Consider the following 17,397-nt stretch of genomic DNA (forward strand, 5'->3'; position numbering starts at 1 on the left):
TCTAGAATTATCTAGAGTTTATCTAGAGTTTATCTAGAGTTATCTAGAATTATTAATGTTAGCATGTTTTTCTCGCTGTAAGACAACAACGTAATACGTCTAGAATTATCTAGAGTTATTTGGAGTTGTCTAGAATTATCTAGAGTTTATCTAGTTATCTAGAATTATCTAGAGTTATCTGGAGTTATCTAGAATTATATAGTGTTATCTGGAGTTATCTAGAATTATCTAGTGTTATCTGGAGTTATCTAGAATTATCTAGAGTTATCTGGAGTTATCTAGAATTATCTAGTGTTATCTGGAGTTATCTAGAATTATCTAGAGTTTATCTAGAGTTTATCTAGAGTTATCTAGAATTATTAATGTTAGCATGTTTTTCTCGCTGTAAGACAACAACATAATACGTCTAGAATTATCTAGAGTTATTTGGAGTTATCTAGAATTATCTAGAGTTTATATAGAATTTATCTAGAATTATCTAGAGTTATCTGGAGTTATCTGGAGTTATCTAGAGTTATCTAGAGTTATCTGGAGTTATCTAGAACTATCTAGAGTTTATCTAGAGTTTATCTAGAGTTATCTAGAGTTATCTGGAGTTATCTAGAGTTATCTAGAGTTATCTGGAGTTATCTAGAGTTATCTGGAGTTATCTAGAATTATCTAGAGTTATCTGGAGTTATCTGGAGTTATCTAGAGTTATCTGGAGATATCTAGAATTATCTAGTTTATCTAGAGTTTATATAGAGTTATCTAGAATTATTAATGTTAGCATGTATTTCTCGCTGTAAGACAACAACGTAATACGTCTAGAATTATCTAGAGTTATCTGGAGTTATCTAGAATTATCTAGAGTTTATCTAGAATTTATCTAGAATTATCTAGAGTTATCTGGAGTTATCTGGAGTTATCTAGAGTTATCTGGAGATATCTAGAATTATCTAGAGTTTATCTAGAGTTTATCTAGAGTTATCTGGAGTTATCTCAAATTATCTAGAGTTTATCTAGAGTTATCTAGAATTATCTGGAGTTATCTAGAATTATCTAGAGTTATCTGGAGTTATCTAGAATGATCTAGTGTTATCTGGAGTTATCTAGAATTATCTAGAGTTTATCTAGAGTTTATCTAGAGTTATCTAGAATTATTAATGTTAGCATGTATTTCTCGCTGTAAGACAACAACGTAATACGTCTAGAATTATCTAGAGTTATCTGGAGTTATCTAGAATTATCTAGAGTTTATCTAGAATTTATCTAGAATTATCTAGAGTTTATCAAGAATTTATGTAGAATTATCTAGAGTTATCTAGAGTTATCTGGAGTTATCTAGAGTTATCTGGAGTTATCTAGAGTTATCTGGAGTTTATCTAGAATTTATCTAGAATTATCTAGAGTTTATCAAGAATTTATGTAGAATTATCTAGAGTTATCTAGAGTTATCTGGAGTTATCTAGAGTTATCTGGAGTTATCTAGAGTTATCTGGAGTTTATCTAGAATTTATCTAGAATTATCTAGAGTTATCTGGAGTTATCTGGAGTTATCTAGAGTTATCTGGAGATATCTAGAATTATCTAGAGTTTATCTAGAGTTTATCTAGAATTATCTAGAGTTATCTGGAGTTATCTGGAGTTATCTAGAGTTATCTGGAGATATCTAGAATTATCTAGAGTTTATCTAGAGTTTATCTAGAGTTATCTGGAGTTATATCGAATTATCTAGTGTTATCTGGAGTTATCTAGAATTATCTAGAGTTATCTGGAGTTATCTAGAATTATCTAGTGTTATCTGGAGTTATCTAGAATTATCTAGAGTTTATCTAGAGTTTATCTAGAGTTATCTAGAATTATTAATGTTAGCATGTTTTTCTCGCTGTAAGACAACAACGTAATACGTCTAGAATTATCTAGAGTTATTTGGAGTTATCTAGAATTATCTAGTGTTATCTGGAGTTATCTAGAATTATCTAGAGTTATCTGGAGTTATCTAGAATTATCTAGTGTTATCTGGAGTTATCTAGAATTATCTAGAGTTATCTGGAGTTATCTAGAATTATCTAGTTATCTGGAGTTATCTGGAGTTATCTAGAATTATCTAGAGTTTATCTAGAGTTTATCTAGAGTTATCTAGAGTTATCTGGAGTTATCTAGAATTATCTAGAGTTTATCTAGTTATCTAGAATTATCTAGAGTTATCTGGAGTTATCTAGAATTATCTAGTGTTATCTGGAGTTATCTAGAATTATCTAGAGTTATCTGGAGTTATCTAGAATTATCTAGAGTTTATCTAGAATTTATCTAGAATTATCTAGAGTTATCTGGAGTTATCTGGAGTTATCTAGAGTTATCTGGAGATATCTAGAATTATCTAGAGTTTATCTAGAGTTTATCTAGAGTTATCTGGAGTTATCTAGAATTATCTAGAGTTTATCTAGTTATCTAGAATTATCTAGAGTTATCTGGAGTTATCTAGAATTATATAGTGTTATCTGGAGTTATCTAGAATTATCTAGTGTTATCTGGAGTTATCTAGAATTATCTAGAGTTATCTGGAGTTATCTAGAATTATCTAGAGTTTATCTAGAATTTATCTAGAATTATCTAGAGTTATCTGGAGTTATCTGGAGTTATCTAGAGTTATCTGGAGATATCTAGAATTATCTAGAGTTTATCTAGAGTTTATCTAGAGTTATCTGGAGTTATCTAGAATTATCTAGAGTTTATCTAGTTATCTAGAATTATCTAGAGTTATCTGGAGTTATCTAGAATTATATAGTGTTATCTGGAGTTATCTAGAATTATCTAGTGTTATCTGGAGTTATCTAGAATTATCTAGAGTTATCTGGAGTTATCTAGAATTATCTAGTGTTATCTGGAGTTATCTAGAATTATCTAGAGTTTATCTAGAGTTTATCTAGAGTTATCTAGAATTATTAATGTTAGCATGTTTTTCTCGCTGTAAGACAACAACGTAATACGTCTAGAATTATCTAGAGTTATTTGGAGTTATCTAGAATTATCTAGAGTTTATATAGAATTTATCTAGAATTATCTAGAGTTATCTGGAGTTATCTGGAGTTATCTAGAGTTATCTAGAGTTATCTGGAGTTATCTAGAACTATCTAGAGTTTATCTAGAGTTTATCTAGAGTTATCTAGAGTTATCTGGAGTTATCTAGAGTCATCTAGAGTTATCTGGAGTTATCTAGAGTTATCTGGAGTTATCTATAATTATCTAGAGTTATCTGGAGTTATCTGGAGTTATCTAGAGTTATCTGGAGATATCTAGAATTATCTAGTTTATCTAGAGTTTATATAGAGTTATCTAGAATTATTAATGTTAGCATGTATTTCTCGCTGTAAGACAACAACGTAATACGTCTAGAATTATCTAGAGTTATCTGGAGTTATCTAGAATTATCTAGAGTTTATCTAGAATTTATCTAGAATTATCTAGAGTTATCTGGAGTTATCTGGAGTTATCTAGAGTTATCTGGAGATATCTAGAATTATCTAGAGTTTATCTAGAGTTTATCTAGAGTTATCTGGAGTTATCTCGAATTATCTAGAGTTTATCTAGAGTTATCTAGAATTATCTGGAGTTATCTAGAATTATCTAGAGTTATCTGGAGTTATCTAGAATTATCTAGTGTTATCTGGAGTTATCTAGAATTATCTAGAGTTTATCTAGAGTTTATCTAGAGGTATCTAGAATTATTAATGTTAGCATGTATTTCTCGCTGTAAGACAACAACGTAATACGTCTAGAATTATCTAGAGTTATCTGGAGTTATCTAGAATTATCTAGAGTTTATCTAGAATTTATCTAGAATTATCTAGAGTTTATCAAGAATTTATGTAGAATTATCTAGAGTTATCTAGAGTTATCTGGAGTTATCTAGAGTTATCTGGAGTTATCTAGAGTTATCTGGAGTTTATCTAGAATTTATCTAGAATTATCTAGAGTTATCTGGAGTTATCTGGAGATATCTAGAGTTATCTGGAGATATCTAGAATTATCTAGAGTTTATCTAGAGTTTATCTAGAATTATCTAGAGTTATCTGGAGTTATCTGGAGTTATCTAGAGTTATCTGGATATATCTAGAATTATCTAGAGTTTATCTAGAGTTTATCTAGAGTTATCTGGAGTTATCTCGAATTATCTAGTGTTATCTGGAGTTATCTAGAATTATCTAGAGTTATCTGGAGTTATCTAGAATTATCTAGTGTTATCTGGAGTTATCTAGAATTATCTAGAGTTTATCTAGAGTTTATCTAGAGTTATCTAGAATTATTAATGTTAGCATGTTTTTCTCGCTGTAAGACAACAACGTAATACGTCTAGAATTATCTAGAGTTATTTGGAGTTATCTAGAATTATCTAGAGTTTATATAGAATTTATCTAGAATTATCTAGAGTTATCTGGAGTTATCTGGAGTTATCTAGAGTTATCTAGAGTTATCTGGAGTTATCTAGAACTATCTAGAGTTTATCTAGAGTTTATCTAGAGTTATCTAGAGTTATCTGGAGTTATCTAGAGTTATCTAGAGTTATCTGGAGTTATCTAGAGTTATCTGGAGTTATCTAGAATTATCTAGAGTTATCTGGAGTTATCTGGAGTTATCTAGAGTTATCTGGAGATATCTAGAATTATCTAGTTTATCTAGAGTTTATATAGAGTTATCTAGAATTATTAATGTTAGCATGTATTTCTCGCTGTAAGACAACAAGGTAATACGTCTAGAATTATCTAGAGTTATTTGGAGTTATCTAGAATTATCTAGTGTTATCTGGAGTTATCTAGAATTATCTAGAGTTATCTGGAGTTATCTAGAATTATCTAGTGTTATCTGGAGTTATCTAGAATTATCTAGAGTTATCTGGAGTTATCTAGAATTATCTAGTTATCTGGAGTTATCTGGAGTTATCTAGAATTATCTAGAGTTTATCTAGAATTTATCTAGAATTATCTAGAGTTATCTGGAGTTATCTGGAGTTATCTAGAGTTTTCTGGAGATATCTAGAATTATCTAGAGTTTATCTAGAGTTTATCTAGAGTTATCTAGAGTTATCTGGAGTTATCTAGAATTATCTAGAGTTTATCTAGTTATCTAGAATTATCTAGAGTTATCTGGAGTTATCTAGAATTATATAGTGTTATCTGGAGTTATCTAGAATTATCTAGTGTTATCTGGAGTTATCTAGAATTATCTAGAGTTATCTGGAGTTATCTAGAATTATCTAGTGTTATCTGGAGTTATCTAGAATTATCTAGAGTTTATCTAGAGTTTATCTAGAGTTATCTAGAATTATTAATGTTAGCATGTTTTTCTCGCTGTAAGACAACAACGTAATACGTCTAGAATTATCTAGAGTTATTTGGAGTTATCTAGAATTATCTAGAGTTTATATAGAATTTATCTAGAATTATCTAGAGTTATCTGGAGTTATCTGGAGTTATCTAGAGTTATCTAGAGTTATCTGGAGTTATCTAGAACTATCTAGAGTTTATCTAGAGTTTATCTAGAGTTATCTAGAGTTATCTGGAGTTATCTAGAGTTATCTAGAGTTATCTGGAGTTATCTAGAGTTATCTGGAGTTATCTATAATTATCTAGAGTTATCTGGAGTTATCTGGAGTTATCTAGAGTTATCTGGAGATATCTAGAATTATCTAGTTTATCTAGAGTTTATATAGAGTTATCTAGAATTATTAATGTTAGCATGTATTTCTCGCTGTAAGACAACAACGTAATACGTCTAGAATTATCTAGAGTTATCTGGAGTTATCTAGAATTATCTAGAGTTTATCTAGAATTTATCTAGAGTTATCTAGAGTTATCTGGAGTTATCTGGAGTTATCTAGAGTTATCTGGAGATATCTAGAATTATCTAGAGTTTATCTAGAGTTTATCTAGAGTTATCTGGAGTTATCTCGAATTATCTAGAGTTTATCTAGAGTTATCTAGAATTATCTGGAGTTATCTAGAATTATCTAGAGTTATCTGGAGTTATCTAGAATTATCTAGTGTTATCTGGAGTTATCTAGAATTATCTAGAGTTTTTCTAGAGTTTATCTAGAGTTATCTAGAATTATTAATGTTAGCATGTATTTCTCGCTGTAAGACAACAACGTAATACGTCTAGAATTATCTAGAGTTATCTGGAGTTATCTAGAATTATCTAGAGTTTATCTAGAATTTATCTAGAATTATCTAGAGTTTATCAAGAATTTATGTAGAATTATCTAGAGTTATCTAGAGTTATCTGGAGTTATCTAGAGTTATCTGGAGTTATCTAGAGTTATCTGGAGTTTATCTAGAATTTATCTAGAATTATCTAGAGTTATCTGGAGTTATCTGGAGTTATCTAGAGTTATCTGGAGATATCTAGAATTATCTAGAGTTTATCTAGAGTTTATCTAGAATTATCTAGAGTTATCTGGAGTTATCTGGAGTTATCTAGAGTTATCTGGAGATATCTAGAATTATCTAGAGTTTATCTAGAGTTTATCTAGAATTATCTAGAGTTATCTGGAGTTATCTGGAGTTATCTAGAGTTATCTGGAGATATCTAGAATTATCTAGAGTTTATCTAGAGTTTATCTAGAGTTATCTGGAGTTATCTCGAATTATCTAGTGTTATCTGGAGTTATCTAGAGTTATCTGGAGTTATCTAGAGTTATCTGGAGTTATGTAGAATTATCTAGAGTTTATCTAGAGTTTATCTAGAGATATCTAGAGTTATCTGGAGTTATCTAGAGTTATCTGGAGTTATCTAGAGTTATCTGGAGTTTATCTAGAATTTATCTAGAATTATCTAGAGTTATCTGGAGTTATCTGGAGTTATCTAGAGTTATCTGGAGATATCTAGAATTATCTAGAGTTTATCTAGAGTTTATCTAGAATTATCTAGAGTTATCTGGAGTTATCTGGAGTTATCTAGAGTTATCTGGAGATATCTAGAATTATCTAGAGTTTATCTAGAGTTTATCTAGAGTTATCTGGAGTTATCTCGAATTATCTAGTGTTATCTGGAGTTATCTAGAATTATCTAGAGTTATCTGGAGTTATCTAGAATTATCTAGTGTTATCTGGAGTTATCTAGAATTATCTAGAGTTTATCTAGAGTTTATCTAGAGTTATCTAGAATTATTAATGTTAGCATGTTTTTCTCGCTGTAAGACAACAACGTAATACGTCTAGAATTATCTAGAGTTATTTGGAGTTATCTAGAATTATCTAGAGTTTATCTAGAATTTATCTAGAATTATCTAGAGTTATCTGGAGTTATCTGGAGTTATCTAGAGTTATCTGGAGATATCTAGAATTATCTAGAGTTTATCTAGAGTTTATCTAGAGTTATCTGGAGTTATCTCGAATTATCTAGAGTTTATCTAGAGTTATCTAGAATTATCTGGAGTTATCTAGAATTATCTAGAGTTATCTGGAGTTATCTAGAATTATCTAGTGTTATCTGGAGTTATCTAGAATTATCTAGAGTTTATCTAGAGTTTATCTAGAGTTATCTAGAATTATTAATGTTAGCATGTATTTCTCGCTGTAAGACAACAACGTAATACGTCTAGAATTATCTAGAGTTATCTGGAGTTATCTAGAATTATCTAGAGTTTATCTAGAATTTATCTAGAATTATCTAGAGTTTATCAAGAATTTATCTAGAATTATCTAGAGTTATCTGGAGTTATCTGGAGTTATCTAGAGTTATCTAGAGTTATCTGGAGTTATCTAGAGTTATCTGGAGTTATCTAGAGTTATCTGGAGTTATGTAGAATTATCTAGAGTTTATCTAGAGTTTATCTAGAGATATCTAGAGTTATATGGAGTTATCTAGAGTTATCTGGAGTTATCTAGAGTTATCTGGAGTTTATCTAGAATTTATCTAGAATTATCTAGAGTTATCTGGAGTTATCTGGAGTTATCTAGAGTTATCTGGAGATATCTAGAATTATCTAGAGTTTATCTAGAGTTTATCTAGAATTATCTAGAGTTATCTGGAGTTATCTGGAGTTATCTAGAGTTATCTGGAGATATCTAGAATTATCTAGAGTTTATCTAGAGTTTATCTAGAGTTATCTGGAGTTATCTCGAATTATCTAGTGTTATCTGGAGTTATCTAGAATTATCTAGAGTTATCTGGAGTTATCTAGAATTATCTAGTGTTATCTGGAGTTATCTAGAATTATCTAGAGTTTATCTAGAGTTTATCTAGAGTTATCTAGAATTATTAATGTTAGCATGTTTTTCTCGCTGTAAGACAACAACGTAATACGTCTAGAATTATCTAGAGTTATTTGGAGTTATCTAGAATTATCTAGAGTTTATATAGAATTTATCTAGAATTATCTAGAGTTATCTGGAGTTATCTGGAGTTATCTAGAGTTATCTAGAGTTATCTGGAGTTATCTAGAACTATCTAGAGTTTATCTAGAGTTTATCTAGAGTTATCTAGAGTTATCTGGAGTTATCTAGAGTTATCTAGAGTTATCTGGAGTTATCTAGAGTTATCTGGAGTTATCTCGAATTATCTAGAGTTATCTGGAGTTATCTGGAGTTATCTAGAGTTATCTGGAGATATCTAGAATTATCTAGTTTATCTAGAGTTTATATAGAGTTATCTAGAATTATTAATGTTAGCATGTATTTCTCGCTGTAAGACAACAACGTAATACGTCTAGAATTATCTAGAGTTATCTGGAGTTATCTAGAATTATCTAGAGTTTATCTAGAATTTATCTAGAATTATCTAGAGTTATCTGGAGTTATCTGGAGTTATCTAGAGTTATCTGGAGATATCTAGAATTATCTAGAGTTTATCTAGAGTTTATCTAGAGTTATCTGGAGTTATCTCGAATTATCTAGAGTTTATCTAGAGTTATCTAGAATTATCTGGAGTTATCTAGAATTATCTAGAGTTATCTGGAGTTATCTAGAATTATCTAGTGTTATCTGGAGTTATCTAGAATTATCTAGAGTTTATCTAGAGTTTATCTAGAGTTATCTAGAATTATTAATGTTAGCATGTATTTCTCGCTGTAAGACAACAACGTAATACGTCTAGAATTATCTAGAGTTATCTGGAGTTATCTAGAATTATCTAGAGTTTATCTAGAATTTATCTAGAATTATCTAGAGTTTATCAAGAATTTATCTAGAATTATCTAGAGTTATCTGGAGTTATCTGGAGTTATCTAGAGTTATCTAGAGTTATCTGGAGTTATCTAGAGTTATCTGGAGTTATCTAGAGTTATCTGGAGTTATGTAGAATTATCTAGAGTTTATCTAGAGTTTATCTAGAGTTATCTAGAATTATTAATGTTAGCATGTTTTTCTCGCTGTAAGACAACAACGTAATACGTCTAGAATTATCTAGAGTTATTTGGAGTTATCTAGAATTATCTAGAGTTTATATAGAATTTATCTAGAATTATCTAGAGTTATCTGGAGTTATCTGGAGTTATCTAGAGTTATCTAGAGTTATCTGGAGTTATCTAGAACTATCTAGAGTTTATCTAGAGTTTATCTAGAGTTATCTAGAGTTATCTGGAGTTATCTAGAGTTATCTAGAGTTATCTGGAGTTATCTAGAGTTATCTGGAGTTATCTAGAATTATCTAGAGTTATCTGGAGTTATCTGGAGTTATCTAGAGTTATCTGGAGATATCTAGAATTATCTAGTTTATCTAGAGTTTATATAGAGTTATCTAGAATTATTAATGTTAGCATGTATTTCTCGCTGTAAGACAACAACGTAATACGTCTAGAATTATCTAGAGTTATCTGGAGTTATCTAGAATTATCTAGAGTTTATCTAGAATTTATCTAGAATTATCTAGAGTTATCTGGAGTTATCTGGAGTTATCTAGAGTTATCTGGAGATATCTAGAATTATCTAGAGTTTATCTAGAGTTTATCTAGAGTTATCTGGAGTTATCTCGAATTATCTAGAGTTTATCTAGAGTTATCTAGAATTATCTGGAGTTATCTAGAATTATCTAGAGTTATCTGGAGTTATCTAGAATTATCTAGTGTTATCTGGAGTTATCTAGAATTATCTAGAGTTTATCTAGAGTTTATCTAGAGTTATCTAGAGTTATCTGGAGTTATCTAGAGTTATCTAGAGTTATCTGGAGTTATCTAGAGTTATCTGGAGTTATCTAGAATTATCTAGAGTTATCTGGAGTTATCTGGAGTTATCTAGAGTTATCTGGAGATATCTAGAATTATCTAGTTTATCTAGAGTTTATATAGAGTTATCTAGAATTATTAATGTTAGCATGTATTTCTCGCTGTAAGACAACAACGTAATACGTCTAGAATTATCTAGAGTTATCTGGAGTTATCTAGAATTATCTAGAGTTTATCTAGAATTTATCTAGAATTATCTAGAGTTATCTGGAGTTATCTGGAGTTATCTAGAGTTATCTGGAGATATCTAGAATTATCTAGAGTTTATCTAGAGTTTATCTAGAGTTATCTGGAGTTATCTCGAATTATCTAGAGTTTATCTAGAGTTATCTAGAATTATCTGGAGTTATCTAGAATTATCTAGAGTTATCTGGAGTTATCTAGAATTATCTAGTGTTATCTGGAGTTATCTAGAATTATCTAGAGTTTATCTAGAGTTTATCTAGAGTTATCTAGAATTATTAATGTTAGCATGTATTTCTCGCTGTAAGACAACAACGTAATACGTCTAGAATTATCTAGAGTTATCTGGAGTTATCTAGAATTATCTAGAGTTTATCTAGAATTTATCTAGAATTATCTAGAGTTTATCAAGAATTTATCTAGAATTATCTAGAGTTATCTGGAGTTATCTGGAGTTATCTAGAGTTATCTAGAGTTATCTGGAGTTATCTAGAGCTATCTGGAGTTATCTAGAGTTATCTGGAGTTATGTAGAATTATCTAGAGTTTATCTAGAGTTTATCTAGAGATATCTAGAGTTATCTGGAGTTATCTAGAGTTATCTGGAGTTATCTAGAGTTATCTGGAGTTTATCTAGAATTTATCTATAATTATCTAGAGTTATCTGGAGTTATCTGGAGTTATCTAGAGTTATCTGGAGATATCTAGAATTATCTAGAGTTTATCTAGAGTTTATCTAGAATTATCTAGAGTTATCTGGAGTTATCTGGAGTTATCTAGAGTTATCTGGAGATATCTAGAATTATCTAGAGTTTATCTAGAGTTTATCTAGAGTTATCTGGAGTTATCTCGAATTATCTAGTGTTATCTGGAGTTATCTAGAATTATCTAGAGTTATCTGGAGATATCTAGAATTATCTAGAGTTTATCTAGAGTTTATCTAGAGTTATCTGGAGTTATCTCGAATTATCTAGAGTTTATCTAGAGTTATCTAGAATTATCTGGAGTTATCTAGAATTATCTAGAGTTATCTGGAGTTATCTAGAATTATCTAGTGTTATCTGGAGTTATCTAGAATTATCTAGAGTTTTTCTAGAGTTTATCTAGAGTTATCTAGAATTATTAATGTTAGCATGTATTTCTCGCTGTAAGACAACAACGTAATACGTCTAGAATTATCTAGAGTTATCTGGAGTTATCTAGAATTATCTAGAGTTTATCTAGAATTTATCTAGAATTATCTAGAGTTTATCAAGAATTTATGTAGAATTATCTAGAGTTATCTAGAGTTATCTGGAGTTATCTAGAGTTATCTGGAGTTATCTAGAGTTATCTGGAGTTTATCTAGAATTTATCTAGAATTATCTAGAGTTATCTGGAGTTATCTGGAGTTATCTAGAGTTATCTGGAGATATCTAGAATTATCTAGAGTTTATCTAGAGTTTATCTAGAATTATCTAGAGTTATCTGGAGTTATCTGGAGTTATCTAGAGTTATCTGGAGATATCTAGAATTATCTAGAGTTTATCTAGAGTTTATCTAGAGTTATCTGGAGTTATCTCGAATTATCTAGTGTTATCTGGAGTTATCTAGAATTATCTAGAGTTATCTGGAGTTATCTAGAATTATCTAGTGTTATCTGGAGTTATCTAGAATTATCTAGAGTTTATCTAGAGTTTATCTAGAGTTATCAAGAATTATTAATGTTAGTATGTTTTTCTCGCTGTAAGACAACAACGTAATACGTCTAGAATTATCTAGAGTTATTTGGAGTTATCTAGAATTATCTAGAGTTTATATAGAATTTATCTAGAATTATCTAGAGTTATCTGGAGTTATCTGGAGTTATCTAGAGTTATCTAGAGTTATCTGGAGTTATCTAGAACTATCTAGAGTTTATCTAGAGTTTATCTAGAGTTATCTAGAGTTATCTGGAGTTATCTAGAGTTATCTAGAGTTATCTGGAGTTATCTAGAGTTATCTGGAGTTATCTAGAATTATCTAGAGTTATCTGGAGTTATCTGGAGTTATCTAGAGTTATCTGGAGTTATCTGGAGATATCTAGAATTATCTAGTTTATCTAGAGTTTATATAGAGTTATCTAGAATTATTAATGTTAGCATGTATTTCTCGCTGTAAGACAACAACGTAATACGTCTAGAATTATCTAGAGTTATCTGGAGTTATCTAGAATTATCTAGAGTTTATCTAGAATTTATCTAGAATTATCTAGAGTTATCTGGAGTTATCTGGAGTTATCTAGAGTTATCTGGAGATATCTAGAATTATCTAGAGTTTATCTAGAGTTTATCTAGAGTTATCTGGAGTTATCTCGAATTATCTAGAGTTTATCTAGAGTTATCTAGAATTATCTGGAGTTATCTAGAATTATCTAGAGTTATCTGGAGTTATCTAGAATTATCTAGTGTTATCTGGAGTTATCTAGAATTATCTAGAGTTTATCTAGAGTTTATCTAGAGTTATCTAGAATTATTAATGTTAGCATGTATTTCTCGCTGTAAGACAACAACGTAATACGTCTAGAATTATCTAGAGTTATCTGGAGTTATCTAGAATTATCTAGAGTTTATCTAGAATTTATCTAGAATTATCTAGAGTTTATCAAGAATTTATCTAGAATTATCTAGAGTTATCTGGAGTTATCTGGAGTTATCTAGAGTTATCTAGAGTTATCTGGAGTTATCTAGAGTTATCTGGAGTTATCTAGAGTTATCTGGAGTTATCTAGAGTTATCTGGAGTTATGTAGAATTATCTAGAGTTTATCTAGAGTTTATCTAGAGATATCTAGAGTTATCTGGAGTTATCTAGAGTTATCTGGAGTTATCTAGAGTTATCTGGAGTTTATCTAGAATTTATCTAGAATTATCTAGAGTTATCTGGATTTATCTGGAGTTATCTGGAGTTATCTAGAGTTATCTAGAGTTATCTGGAGTTATCTAGAGTTATCTGGAGTTATCTAGAATTATCTAGAGTTATCTGGAGTTATCTGGAGTTATCTAGAGTTATCTGGAGATATCTAGAATTATCTAGTTTATCTAGAGTTTATATAGAGTTATCTAGAATTATTAATGTTAGCATGTATTTCTCGCTGTAAGACAACAACGTAATACGTCTAGAATTATCTAGAGTTATCTGGAGTTATCTAGAATTATCTAGAGTTTATCTAGAATTTATCTAGAATTATCTAGAGTTATCTGGAGTTATCTGGAGTTATCTAGAGTTATCTGGAGATATCTAGAATTATCTAGAGTTTATCTAGAGTTTATCTAGAGTTATCTGGAGTTATCTCAAATTATCTAGAGTTTATCTAGAGTTATCTAGAATTATCTGGAGTTATCTAGAATTATCTAGAGTTATCTGGAGTTATCTAGAATTATCTAGTGTTATCTGGAGTTATCTAGAATTATCTAGAGTTTATCTAGAGTTTATCTAGAGTTATCTAGAATTATTAATGTTAGCATGTATTTCTCGCTGTAAGACAACAACGTAATACGTCTAGAATTATCTAGAGTTATCTGGAGTTATCTAGAATTATCTAGAGTTTATCTAGAATTTATCTAGAATTATCTAGAGTTTATCAAGAATTTATCTAGAATTATCTAGAGTTATCTGGAGTTATCTGGAGTTATCTAGAGTTATCTAGAGTTATCTGGAGTTATCTAGAGTTATCTGGAGTTATCTAGAGTTATCTGGAGTTATGTAGAATTATCTAGAGTTTATCTAGAGTTTATCTAGAGATATCTAGAGTTATCTGGAGTTATCTAGAGTTATCTGGAGTTATCTAGAGTTATCTGGAGTTTATCTAGAATTTATCTAGAATTATCTAGAGTTATCTGGAGTTATCTGGAGTTATCTAGAGTTATCTGGAGATATCTAGAATTATCTAGAGTTTATCTAGAGTTTATCTAGAATTATCTAGAGTTATCTGGAGTTATCTGGAGTTATCTAGAGTTATCTGGAGATATCTAGAATTATCTAGAGTTTATCTAGAGTTTATCTAGAGTTATCTGGAGTTATCTCGAATTATCTAGTGTTATCTGGAGTTATCTAGAATTATCTAGAGTTATCTGGAGTTATCTAGAATTATCTAGTGTTATCTGGAGTTATCTAGAATTATCTAGAGTTTATCTAGAGTTTATCTAGAGTTATCTAGAATTATTAATGTTAGCATGTTTTTCTCGCTGTAAGACAACAACGTAATACGTCTAGAATTATCTAGAGTTATTTGGAGTTATCTAGAATTATCTAGAGTTTATATAGAATTTATCTAGAATTATCTAGAGTTATCTGGAGTTATCTGGAGTTATCTAGAGTTATCTAGAGTTATCTGGAGTTATCTAGAACTATCTAGAGTTTATCTAGAGTTTATCTAGAGTTATCTAGAGTTATCTGGAGTTATCTAGAGTTATCTAGAGTTATCTGGAGTTATCTAGAGTTATCTGGAGTTATCTAGAATTATCTAGAGTTATCTGGAGTTATCTGGAGTTATCTAGAGTTATCTGGAGATATCTAGAATTATCTAGTTTATCTAGAGTTTATATAGAGTTATCTAGAATTATTAATGTTAGCATGTATTTCTCGCTGTAAGACAACAACGTAATACGTCTAGAATTATCTAGAGTTATCTGGAGTTATCTAGAATTATCTAGAGTTTATCTAGAATTTATCTAGAATTATCTAGAGTTATCTGGAGTTATCTGGAGTTATCTAGAGTTATCTGGAGATATCTAGAATTATCTAGAGTTTATCTAGAGTTTATCTAGAGTTATCTGGAGTTATCTCGAATTATCTAGAGTTTATCTAGAGTTATCTAGAATTATCTGGAGTTATCTAGAATTATCTAGAGTTATCTGGAGTTATCTAGAATTATCTAGTGTTATCTGGAGTTATCTAGAATTATCTAGAGTTTATCTAGAGTTTATCTAGAGTTATCTAGAATTATTAATGTTAGCATGTATTTCTCGCTGTAAGACAACAACGTAATACGTCTAGAATTATCTAGAGTTATCTGGAGTTATCTAGAATTATCTAGAGTTTATCTAGAATTTATCTAGAATTATCTAGAGTTTATCAAGAATTTATCTAGAATTATCTAGAGTTATCTGGAGTTATCTGGAGTTATCTAGAGTTATCTAGAGTTATCTGGAGTTATCTAGAGTTATCTGGAGTTATCTAGAGTTATCTGGAGTTATGTAGAATTATCTAGAGTTTATCTAGAGTTTATCTAGAGATATCTAGAGTTATCTGGAGTTATCTAGAGTTATCTGGAGTTATCTAGAGTTATCTGGAGTTTATCTAGAATTTATCTAGAATTATCTAGAGTTATCTGGAGTTATCTGGAGTTATCTAGAGTTATCTGGAGATATCTAGAATTATCTAGAGTTTATCTAGAGTTTATCTAGAATTATCTAGAGTTATCTGGAGTTATCTGGAGTTATCTAGATTTATCTGGAGATATCTAGAATTATCTAGAGTTTATCTAGAGTTTATCTAGAGTTATCTGGAGTTATCTCGAATTATCTAGTGTTATCTGGAGTTATCTAGAATTATCTAGAGTTATCTGGAGTTATCTAGAATTATCTAGTGTTATCTGGAGTTATCTAGAATTATCTAGAGTTTATCTAGAGTTTATCTAGAGTTATCTAGAATTATTAATGTTAGCATGTATTTCTCGCTGTAAGACAACAACGTAATACGTCTAGAATTATCTAGAGTTATCTGGAGTTATCTAGAATTATCTAGAGTTTATCTAGAATTTACAGCCGAGTTATCTGGAGTTATCTAGAATTATCTAGTGTTATCTGGAGTTATCTAGAATTATCTAGAGTTTATCTAGAGTTTATCTAGAGTTATCTAGAATTATTAATGTTAGCATGTATTTCTCGCTGTAAGACAACAACGTAATACGTCTAGAATTATCTAGAGTTATCTGGAGTTATCTAGAATTATCTAGAGTTTATCTAGAATTTATCTAGAATTATCTAGAGTTTATCAATAATTTATCTAGAATTATCTAGAGTTATCTGGAGTTATCTGGAGTTATCTAGAGTTATCTAGAGTTATCTGGAGTTATCTAGAGTTATCTGGAGTTATCTAGAGTTATCTGGAGTTATGTAGAATTATCTAGAGTTTATCTAGAGTTTATCTAGAGATATCTAGAGTTATCTGGAGTTATCTAGAGTTATCTGGAGTTATCTAGAGTTATCTGGAGTTTATCTAGAATTTATCTAGAATTATCTAGAGTTATCTGGAGTTATCTGGAGTTATCTAGAGTTATCTGGAGATATCTAGAATTATCTAGAGTTTATCTAGAGTTTATCTAGAATTATCTAGAGTTATCTGGAGTTATCTGGAGTTATCTAGAGTTATCTGGAGATATCTAGAATTATCTAGAGTTTATCTAGAGTTTATCTAGAGTTATCTGGAGTTATCTCGAATTATCTAGTGTTATCTGGAGTTATCTAGAATTATCTAGAGTTATCTGGAGTTATCTAGAATTATCTAGTGTTATCTGGAGTTATCTAGAATTATCTAGAGTTTATCTAGAGTTTATCTAGAGTTATCTAGAATTATTAATGTTAGCATGTTTTTCTCGCTGTAAGACAACAACGTAATACGTCTAGAATTATCTAGAGTTATTTGGAGTTATCTAGAATTATCTAGAGTTTATATAGAATTTATCTAGAATTATCTAGAGTTATCTGGAGTTATCTGGAGTTATCTAGAGTTATCTAGAGTTATCTGGAGTTATCTAGAACTATCTAGAGTTTATCTAGAGTTTATCTAGAGTTATCTAGAGTTATCTGGAGTTATCTAGAGTTATCTAGAGTTATCTGGAGTTATCTAGAGTTATCTGGAGTTATCTAGAATTATCTAGAGTTATCTGGAGTTATCTGGAGTTATCTAGAGTTATCTGGAGATATCTAGAATTATCTAGTTTATCTAGAGTTTATATAGAGTTATCTAGAATTATTAATGTTAGCATGTATTTC

Source organism: Oncorhynchus mykiss, chromosome 1 (assembly GCF_013265735.2).
Source record: "Oncorhynchus mykiss isolate Arlee chromosome 1, USDA_OmykA_1.1, whole genome shotgun sequence".
In the NCBI taxonomy this organism is placed as follows: Eukaryota; Metazoa; Chordata; class Actinopteri; order Salmoniformes; family Salmonidae; genus Oncorhynchus; species Oncorhynchus mykiss.